Here is a 10,345-nt window from a genome sequence, read left to right on the forward strand (position 1 = left end):
TATGGCTTTTAGGGGAAATGAGTAGGAAACGGCCCGTTTCACCACATAGTTTGTCGGAACGAGGCCATATTTGGCACGTGCGTGGGCCTTAGGTTATGTAAGAGAGATAAAGGTCTAAGATGGTAAAGTTTGCGGAAAGCGAAAAAAAGATAGAGAACTGGCACGTCAGTGGTAACTGAGAGGGAGTACATGACATCGAAATATTATTATGACATACGATGAACATGAAATAGTATTCAACAACATTGGTACACCATGGGTTCATCATTGTAAGAATAAAGCTCTATCAAACTAAAACGACATAAAATAATAGATTTTACCTATTTTCGCATGGCGTAATAACAAATTTAATAAGATAACATGCACAACTCATAAAAATATATACCATGTATGTGATCCCATATCCCTTTGTCTGGTATATATACTCTGTGGTTCTTCTTTAGACCATGAAAGATACAATGAAAGAAAAAATGAAAGAAAAAACAAAAAAATTAAAAAAATGCACCTGGCTAAGCCGAGGGTGGCCCTCGGCGTATGGGTGGCCCTCGGCGTAGCTAGGGATCTGAGCCCGAAAAAATCCCCTGGTCGGCCTCCTCCTCGCGCCAAAGCCCGCCCATTTTCCCCAAGTCCCGCGCCTCCCCTCCCCCTCCTCCTCCCGCCCGACGCCGCCGCCGCCGCCTCCTGCCCGCCGCTGCTCCCCTCCCCCTCCTCCTCCCGCCCGACGCCGCTGCCGCCACCGCCTCCCGCCCGACGCCATCGCCGCCTGCTGCCCGCCGCTCCTCCCCTCCCCCTCCTCCTCCGGCCCGTCCCCATCCTCCCGTCGCCGCCCTCCTCCTCGCCGCGCCCTCCTCCTCGCCCGGCCCTCCTCGCCCCGGCTCTCCTCCTCTCATCCCCAACCTCGCCCCCGGCCCTCCTCTCGGCGCCGCCCACCTCCTTGCCCCGGCCCGGCCCTCCTCCCGTCGCCGGCCTCCTCCTCGCGCCGCCCTCCTCCACCTCGCACCCCTGCCCAGTACCCGGCCTGCACATGGTAAGCTAGGTTAGCCCCTGTTTTTTTTTTTCATTTTTGTTATGCATAAGTTCTCTGTTTATTTTGCTAGTGCTTGCTACTGTTTGTTATTTGGTACTGCTTTCTATCCAATTAATTTGTGGATGAAGTCCAATTGTTTGGGAAATTAAGTGAGGTTTTCTCCAAACTCCAATTACTGGACTTGCTCTAAGACACAAATATTGTCCAATTGCTGTCAAATTACTGGGATATGATGCGCCGCTGTTTGTAGTTTATTTGTTCAGTTGCTAGTTTGTGAATTTGTCATCTTTTGGTATGTAGATTCTATGTTTCTATTCCACTAACGCTGACCCTGAATGCGGATTTGTAATAGGCTATGCCGTGACCGCCTCGTCGTGAGCACCCCGGCGTGACGCGCTTCTCGACGGTCGCCGACATCGACAGTCGGTTGTTCGACTACTTCCTCTATAGCCGAGGGTGAGCAAAATTTCCAACTTCTTCTCCGCATTTTATTTATGTCACTAGATTCATTTTCCAAGTCAAGTTGCGTCACCTAGGTGTCACTTCCCGTCCTCAAGCGTTACGCGGATAAATATGCATTAGTGGTCAGCATATTTTCAACCGTAACGCTTGCGGCATTTACGGGACAGTCGGCGGATCCGTAGTTGGGTACGTTCTCCATGCTCTGCTCCGGTCCGAGTCAGGATTTCGGCAGCGCCTCACCGTTGTTCTCCGGATGCACATCCTCTTGTCTTTTTGGCGAGACGTGTATCGGGAGAGCAGCGGGGAGGTGCTGCCGAAATTTTGACTCGGACGGGGGTAGAGCATGGAGAACGTACTCAATCTACGGATCCGGCGGCTGCTAGGAGCCCACCTAGTAGAGATGTAGGTTGATGCATTCGTTTTACTGTTAAAAAATTAAAATATGATGCATTTTCCTATTTGATATAAATGCTATGCTTGTCGTTTGGCTTCCAATAGAGCAGAGGATGGCTGATAATGGATGGATGTACACCGGCCGTGTTAGTGCGACTAATAAAACAGATGAGTGGATAAGGAAGACTTGGCATTTAGTGAAGGAGTTGGCGCGTGGTACAAAACAGAAGGTTCAGCCACTTTGCCCGTGCAATCGTTGCTTGAAGCATCACCGTCGTGGAAAGGATGACATGTTTAAACACCTTCTGCAATATGGGTATATGCCTCGTTACGTCACGCAGATCGACTTTGATGAGCACGAACGTGACAGAGGTGAGGTGATGCGGCAGCGGCTCAATGGCAATGAGTACGATGGGGTTAGAGACTTTCTAGATGATCTTGTCGATGCCCACATGCCGAGTCGCCACCTTCACGGGAGGAACCGCCAGAACCGGAGGAACCTCCGTAACCGGAGGAACCAGAGCCAGCCGCGAAGGCCTTCTATGATATGATAGCCGCTGCTAAGACGCCTCTGTACGATGGCGCCGAGATTTCTCAGCTCGATGCCATCTCCCAATGTCTAGCCGACAAGACCCGGTACAACACCACCCGTGACGGCTTCGAAGCAAGTCTGAAAACAACTGGTAACATGTTGCCCAAAGGGCATTGTCTGCCTAAAAGCCTGCACGAGACGAGGCAACTCATGTCGGCGCTCAACATGGATTATCAAAGGATAGACTGTTGTGAAAATGGCTGTGTTCTATTCTGGAAACAGTTTGCGGAGGACAAGTACTGTCCCATTTGTAAGGCCTCTAGGTATGAAGAGGTAACGGGAAAGGATGGTCAGGTGAGGCAGTCAAAGATCGCAAAGTCGATTCTTCGGTATCTCCCATTCATAAAAAGAATCCAGCGGCTTTACTTGACTGAGGAGACCGCCAAACAGATGATGTGGCACAAGATGGGGACTCGAATAAAGGACAATCAGGGGCGGACGAAGATGGGACATCCATCTGATGGCAATGCATGGAAGAACTTTGATAGAAAATACCCCCATATGGCAGCAGATGCTCGGAATGTCAGAATTGCGATAACTACAGATGGCTTCAATCCATATGGTATGTCGAATTCCAATTACAGTTGTTGGCCCGTGTTTGTAATTCCGCTCAATCTCCCTCCCGGAGTCCTAATGACGAGGAAGACCATGTTTCTGTCGCTGATCATTCCAGGGCCCCATTACCCGGGGAAGAACTTGAGTGTCTACATGCAGCCGATTGTGGAAGATTTGAACCACTCTTGGCACCACGGGACGTTGACGTACGACCGAGCATCGAAGACAAACTTCTGCATGAAAGTTTGGTTGCAGTATACCATGCATGACATGCCCGGGTACGCCCTAACATGCGGATGGTGTACAGCTGGTAAATGGCCATGCCCAGTGTGCAGGCATCGACTTGAGTTCCTTTGGCTAAATAAGGGTCGCAAGTATGTTGCGTTTGACACGAATCGGCAGTACCTCAAACGGAGGCATCCGTTCAGAGAAGACAAAAAGAACTTCAAGAAAGGAAAAGTTGTGCATGAAGTAACAGAGGTGCCAAAGTTCGATGGTATAGCTGTTGATGCCGAGCTACGTGCTCTCGTGCCAGCGGCATCGGAAGCTGGCCATCAATGTGAGGGATATGGTGTAACGCACAACTGGACTCACGAGGCAGCCTTAACGAAGCTCGAGTATTACAAGGACCTCGAACTTCCCCATAACATCGATGTGATGCACACCGTAAAGAATGTCGCGGAGTCCTTATTTCACACATGCCTAAACATTCCCGGGAAGTCAAAGGATAATGTCAAGGCTAGAGTCGATGTTGAGAAGCTCTGTGATAGGAAGAAATTACACATGCAACGTCCTACTGGCCGTCGAAAGAATTGGTTCAAGCCGCACGCCGACTTCTGCCTTGATTCCATCCAAAAGAAGGAGGCATTCAAGTGGCTAAAATACGTTGTGATGTTCCCTGATGGTTATTGTTCGAATATGAGCAAGGGAGTCAATCTTTCGACGGGAAAAGTCACCGGGCTCAAGAGTCACGACTATCATATATGGATTGAGCGGCTGATGCCGGTGATGCTTCGAGGGTATCTCCCGAGAAAATATGGCGAGTGCTCGCGGAGTTGAGCCATTTCTTCCGCACGCCCGTGCTAAGCAGATATGTCCTAAGGTTATTGAGAAGCTGCAAGTTCAAGTGCCGGAGTTGCTATGCAATTTGGAGATGATCTTTCCGCCAGGGCTTCTTTACTCCGATGGCACATCTCATTGTGCACCTCGCAAACGAGGCACTATTGGGTGGCGGTGCGGTTTCGGTGGCAGTTTTGTATTGAGAGAGAGTTCAAGTATATTCGGAAGATAGCGGAAACAAAGCCAAGATTGAAGCATGCATAGCTGAGGCAACGTGCCTTCGGGAGATGTCAGATTCCGAAACAACGTACTATACTTAAGAAGTTCCCACTCTGCATAACCCGGTCTCTCGTTACAATGTCGACGTGCCCATGAATGACCCCAAGCTTCAACTATTCCAATGTCCCGGTGGCAAGGCTGGTAAAGGACAAAAATATAGATTGGAGAGGGAAGAGAAGGATTGCATAATGCTCTATGTGCTTATGAACATGAAGGAAGTGGTGGGGGGGACGACGACGATGGCGGTCACGATTTCATTAGGTAACATGGTGTAATGCTTATTGTATCTAGTTTCGATCACCTACGCTCAACTCGGTCTAATGCTTATTGTATCCTTTCAGCGAATTCACGGATGAACAGTGGTGGCTTCCGCGCGATCCCACGGGCGCGGAGTTGGAGACTCTACTGAAAGAGGGTGCTCCCGAAGTAAAAATAAACTTTGTGTCTTGGTTCATGAAAAAAGTAATGTCTAAGCTGTCCCTCTTACCTACCAATATGTGACTTGTCCCTGTTATTCCACGTAACTAATGCACACAACAAATTTGAACCGTGCTTGTAGGGAGCTGATGCAAACGTTGAGATGACAGATGAGTTGAGATGTGTTTCCCAAGGTTGTAACCGTGACGTCATGAAGTATGAGAAGTATGACGTGAATGGGTTTCGATTCCATACAGAGACACACCAGAAGGGCCGGGCGAATCCAAAAACGATAAATACTGGTGTCTTCACTAAAGGATCCGATACATTTGATTACTACGGGAGGTTAGAGAATGTATACGAGCTGACCTTCAACCGTACAAACAAACAACTCAATCTCGTTGTGTTCAAGTGTCATTGGTTCGACCCAAGAGGTGGACAGAGAATTACCAAGTCCATTGGGTTAGTTGAAGTTAAGCCTTCCACCACCTATACCGGAGCCGATGTCTATATTGTTGCTCACCAAGCCAAGCAAGTTTATTATTTGCCGTACCCATGCCAGAAAGTGGCCCTCAACGGCTGGGAAGTCGTGTTCCAGGTATCGCCACATGGTAACCTACCGATTCCCTCCGAGGACGATTACAACAACATTGACCCTGTAACATACGAGGGAATTTTCTATCAAGAGGAAGAGGACTTCGGGCACTTTGAGTTAGAATGTGTTCTTGAAGAGGACCTCAGGAACGATGCAGAAACTCGTGGTGAGTCAGTGGTGGATCTAAAGGACATAGATATGCTCGAGAAGTTACAAGTGGAAGATGATAGCGATGATGAGCCTCCACCCGTCTATCAAAATCCAACTTACTACTCAAAAGATAGTGATAGTGATAGTGGCAAGGAGAAACAAAATGAGATTGACGATGAGATTGATGACGGCTGGTGAGGGTCTTTTATGTGTTTATATTTCAACATGCTTCTTATTTGTTTAGTATCTTTATGCTTAGTATTTATATTTTTTTCAACATGCTTCTTTATTGTTTAGTATCTTTATGCTTAGTATTTATATATTTTTGAACATGCTTCTTAATTGTTTAGTATCTTTATGCTTACTATTTATATATTTTTCAACATGCTTCTTAATTGTTTTCTCTTTCTCAATGCAGGTGATTGAACAATATGAGCGGCGGCAAGGAGGACTCGTCGAGCTTGCTTAAGAAGATGCAACAACGCAAGAACAATGTTAGAAGGAGTGAGAGGGAACCGCGTCGCAATCCGCGTTACGAGGACGGCGCGGTAGGAGGAGGAGGACGAGGACGAGGACGAGGACGGGGACGAGGTGGTGGAGCTGGAGGTGGCTTGGGAGGAGGTGGAGGTGGAGGTGGAGGTGGAGGTGGCTGGGGAGGACCGGACTTTGAGCCACCACCCTCGGCTTCAGGCGACGTTGCTTCCGGGTTCTTTTTGGAGGGGACGTCTAGAGAGGAGGCGGAGACGGAGTCTAGAGCCGAGGAGGACTCTAGCCGCGGGTTTGAGACTCCGGAGGAGGATGGGCGGCCGAAGGCACTGAAGATTCGTGGGGAAGCGAGAGTCCCCGACGAGAGGACGGAGCCTAAGACCCATGAGGCGAAGACCCTTATTATTCCTGCTGGCCCTGAGTAAGTGTACTAATTTGGCAATTTCGATTTTCATGTACTAATGTTTGATTTTCATGTGCTAATGTTTGATTTTCATGTGCAGCAATTGTATATTTCCTCCGGGGGTCAAGGGGTGCCTGCCTAGCAGCATGATTGGAGCTTTGCTTAGGAAGTTCTGGCCGGGCAAGTACTATCCCCTCGGCACTGTCCCAGCTGGCGAGAAGAAGCTAGCCACTACTTGGACGGACTACGAGAGTGCCCCTGGCGTAGGCTTCCCGACGGCTGCTGAGGCCGTGATGACAAAGTTTTGGGTAAGACATATTTTCTCGAGCTTCGTTCATATTTGATGACCCCAATGTTCTAACTCATGAATCTCACAATTGTTTTTTGCATGATTGAAGTGTTTTTATCGTGTGGCGCCCGAGGTTGAGGAGACGGCCGCGAACAGGACTTTGCGGGCGACTTGTGAGAGGTTGACACCGCAGGTGTGGTACAACCAAAGGATCACGTCCGCGGCTCACTTCTGGGCAGAGAGAGGCGAGAGGGTCCATAAGCCGGACATTGTCGGTAAGAATGCTAAGGCCGAGTACGAGATGACGGTGGAGGACTACATGTCGGTGAGTAAAATGTCAATGAGATTCTACATTGCTACTAAGTTGCGATTGCATTAGATTGAGTTGAGTATTGCATTTTCAGGTTATCCCCGATTGGGCCGAGCCGCATGCCGAGGCATGGGAGGAGATGGTTAGGACGAGGTGGCTCAAGATGGACGAGGACTTTGCAGCCGTGGCGAGGCGGAACGCGGAGAACCGAGGCGACGGTGGCACACACTGTGGGGGAAACCTCAGCTACGAGCGCTACAAGGGGAAGACGGTATGTATACATTTTATTTTCCTTCAGGTTCAAAGTTGGTACTCACAACATTTCCTTTCGCGATGCAGAGGGCCGCGTTAGGACCCGAGGAGGAGATGTCTGACCTCGAGATATACAACAAGATGCGGCTTAAGAAGCCCGATCTCTCGCAGCCTCAGCCCTCGCTCCCTGAGTACTTCGGCACCTACGCCGAGGACGTCGAGAACTACTGCGAGATGGTGAGGCATCGTCACCCGGAGGTGGATGACCCCATGAGCGCGGAGGTCGACGAGGAGTCGTTGGTCCTGTCGTCCGGAGGGTTGCCGCATGGCCGTCTCGCCATGCTGAACAAGGCCGTCAAGCATACCCTCACCACGACCTTCACGCGTCTCAAGGCGGGACTCACCAAGGATAGCCCCCCTCTCCCGCCTCGTCGCCGGGCTCGGCAACCCGCATACGACGTAAGTTTCCCTCATTTCCATCCTCTTTCCGACTTTCGTTCATACATTGCTAAGTGCTAACGAGACATGAATTTGTGAAATTGTAGCCTGACTTCGAGGCGGCCTACGTGGCCGCTCATCAAGAATATCAGGTGGCCTTCAACCAGCACCAGCAGCAGTTCATGGAGTACATGGCATATATACATGTAAGTTCCAACCTTTGTTTTCGCAAATGATGACAAGTCCCACTTTCCCCTAGTTTGATGCTTCATTTCTGCAAAGACTGACATGTAAACTATCTTGCAGGCGTCGTTTGTGGGCAATCAAACTGGACAGACAGCGGATTTAGGGCCGATGCCTCCCTTTCCGGGGCCGGCGCCAAACATGCCATCGAAGGAAAATTTCGCTGCGGAGTACTATGGGAGAACAACGGTAAGTTCTTCGCCAAACCGAATACTACGGCTTTCCTTTGCCTCGCAAATTGCTAACATCTCGGGAACATGTGTGTAGGGAACGGGATGTTCCGGAAATCAGGGTGGTGGGAGGGAGATCACACCGGTTCATCATGGTGGTCCTTCTCCCGGTGCTACTCCCGGTACTTCTCCCGGTACTTCTCCCGGTCCTTCTCCCGGTGGTTCTTCCGCAGCTTCTACCGGAAGGAATCGGCCCGGGCCGGTGTTTAGCGGTGACGAGCTCCTCTAGTTGTCCCATGTATCTCTTATCGACACTATGACACTATGACACTATGACACTATGTATGCAATGTTATGAGAGATTTGTACCTATTTGCATTTCATGCACTTCATGTTATGTATATTTGCACATGTGAGGCTCCTGTGAAGTTCCTGTGAAATATTTGTGAATTTATGTGCTATTTAACTGTGCAAACCTGGGAATAGCCGAAACAGCAAAAATCTGAAAAAATTGCACTGCTACGCCGACGGCTATCCCCTCGGCATAGGATCGACCAGGACCAAATGGTCATCGTACGCCGACGGCCGCCCCCTCGGCATAGGATCGACCAGGACCAAATGGTCAGCATACGCCGACGGGCAACCCCTCGGTGTAGCCAGAGCCAGAGGCGCCCAGGCTGCGCCACGTCGCATTGTACGCCGACGGCCCCCCCCTCGGCGTAGCCGGCGACAGAGCTGCCGAGGTTGTGCCACGTCGCAGCGTACGCCGACGGCAACCCCCCCGGCGTAGCGGGCGCCAGAGCTACCCAGGCTGCGCCACGTCGCAACGTACGCCGACGGCAACCCCCTCGGCGTAGGTATAACGGCCGTCAGCTTGACTGTGCCCGTTAACGTGCTACACCGAGGGCTCGTACGCCGACGGGTGGGCCAGCCGTCGGCCCACTCCGTCTACGCCGACGGTCGACGATACGCCGAGGGCCACGTTGGCAGCGCCGAGGCCTACCTTCCCCGAGGAGCTACACCGAGGGCCACCGTCGGCGTAGCGTACGCCGAGGGCTAGGCGGTGCTACGCCGAGGGCCGGCGGCCGTCGGCATCTGGGCAGATTCCTGTAGTGTCTCGACCAACTGCAGGATAATTAGCCTTGTGCAGAAGTAGAACCACTTGGAAGGAAACTTGGAAAAATCATTTCCATTTATCTGAAAATAGAGAAAGTACGAGTTTATGCTTACACTTTGATCCCTTTTTATAAGGAACATATAGTTGATTTTCAAGAATTCATCATAAAACCTGACCGTACTACCGATATTAGTTTTGGAGCAGCCGTTTTTTAATACCCATATAATTCTATTAGGCATGATATCTATGGAATAGCATCTAAAGTTTATATTGTGAAAGGAATGCACAACAAATATCTTAGTATTGTTCATCAAAGAGAGAGAAAAAATCATTGCAATCTTGGCAATACTTTTTCATCTGTATGCATGTTCTGGTATGCATTTCTCACCTAAATTGCAAAAATTAGTACTGGGATTTGGGATTGATCTGATAGTGAAACTAATTTTTTGTGTGACTTCTAATTTGGCATTTGGTCTCTTGTGATGGAAGGGTGCCTACACCTTTGATGCTAAGAGCCTGAGACTAATGCTGTCCTAACAGCATGAAACTGCCACTCTTCTCTTTTCAGAGGCTCTTATACTGCTACCCTCCACAAGTCAATGATTCGGACAGGTCTGTTTGCTCCTATCAAGGTTAATTAAACCCAGTGTTTATTTTTTTTGTGGGTAATGCTGGAAATAATATGTATACAGATGACAGATATGATCATGTCAGTTATATGCTTGGCGATAAATCGGCCCTAAGTGATGCCGGTTGTTTTCGGTAACTGATGTTGAGGCCCTTCCAGCGCCTCGAGAGATGAAGGCACCAAACTAAATATTCAAGGGAGATGTTAGCTACTTCATATGCCGTAGGCCTGGGGCCTGCTGAAATTTTCTCACGGAGAAGAACCCACCGCTGATTGATTCAGCCACGGGGTTTATAGAAAGGGGTGTACTCATTCGAAAATAATTTCATCAATGCAGCTTCATGATTGTGCTTCCTGAATGAAGACGAGTCACAGGTGTACACTTTGTAGCATTGTAGTTTTGAAGATGTATATTTCTATGTATCGTGTTTTAGACTATTGTTGTGTTATTGCTGCTTAAAGAGCATGAATCTGCTTTTT

The 10,345-nt window shown here is 49.4% G+C and overlaps 1 long non-coding RNA gene across 1 annotated transcript; it reads left to right on the forward strand.

Annotated features, from left to right (window-relative positions):
* Nucleotides 1–7,682: 7,682 nt before the first annotated feature.
* Nucleotides 7,683–8,140, forward strand: LOC139837745 (uncharacterized). The gene is made up of 3 exons (XR_011754410.1): nucleotides 7,683–7,728; nucleotides 7,815–7,913; nucleotides 8,014–8,140. It is a non-coding gene; the product is annotated as an uncharacterized lncRNA (long non-coding RNA).
* The last annotated feature ends 2,205 nt before the right edge of the window (nucleotides 8,141–10,345 follow it).

Source organism: Lolium perenne, chromosome 3, assembly GCF_019359855.2.
Source record: "Lolium perenne isolate Kyuss_39 chromosome 3, Kyuss_2.0, whole genome shotgun sequence".
In the NCBI taxonomy this organism is placed as follows: domain Eukaryota; kingdom Viridiplantae; phylum Streptophyta; class Magnoliopsida; order Poales; family Poaceae; genus Lolium; species Lolium perenne.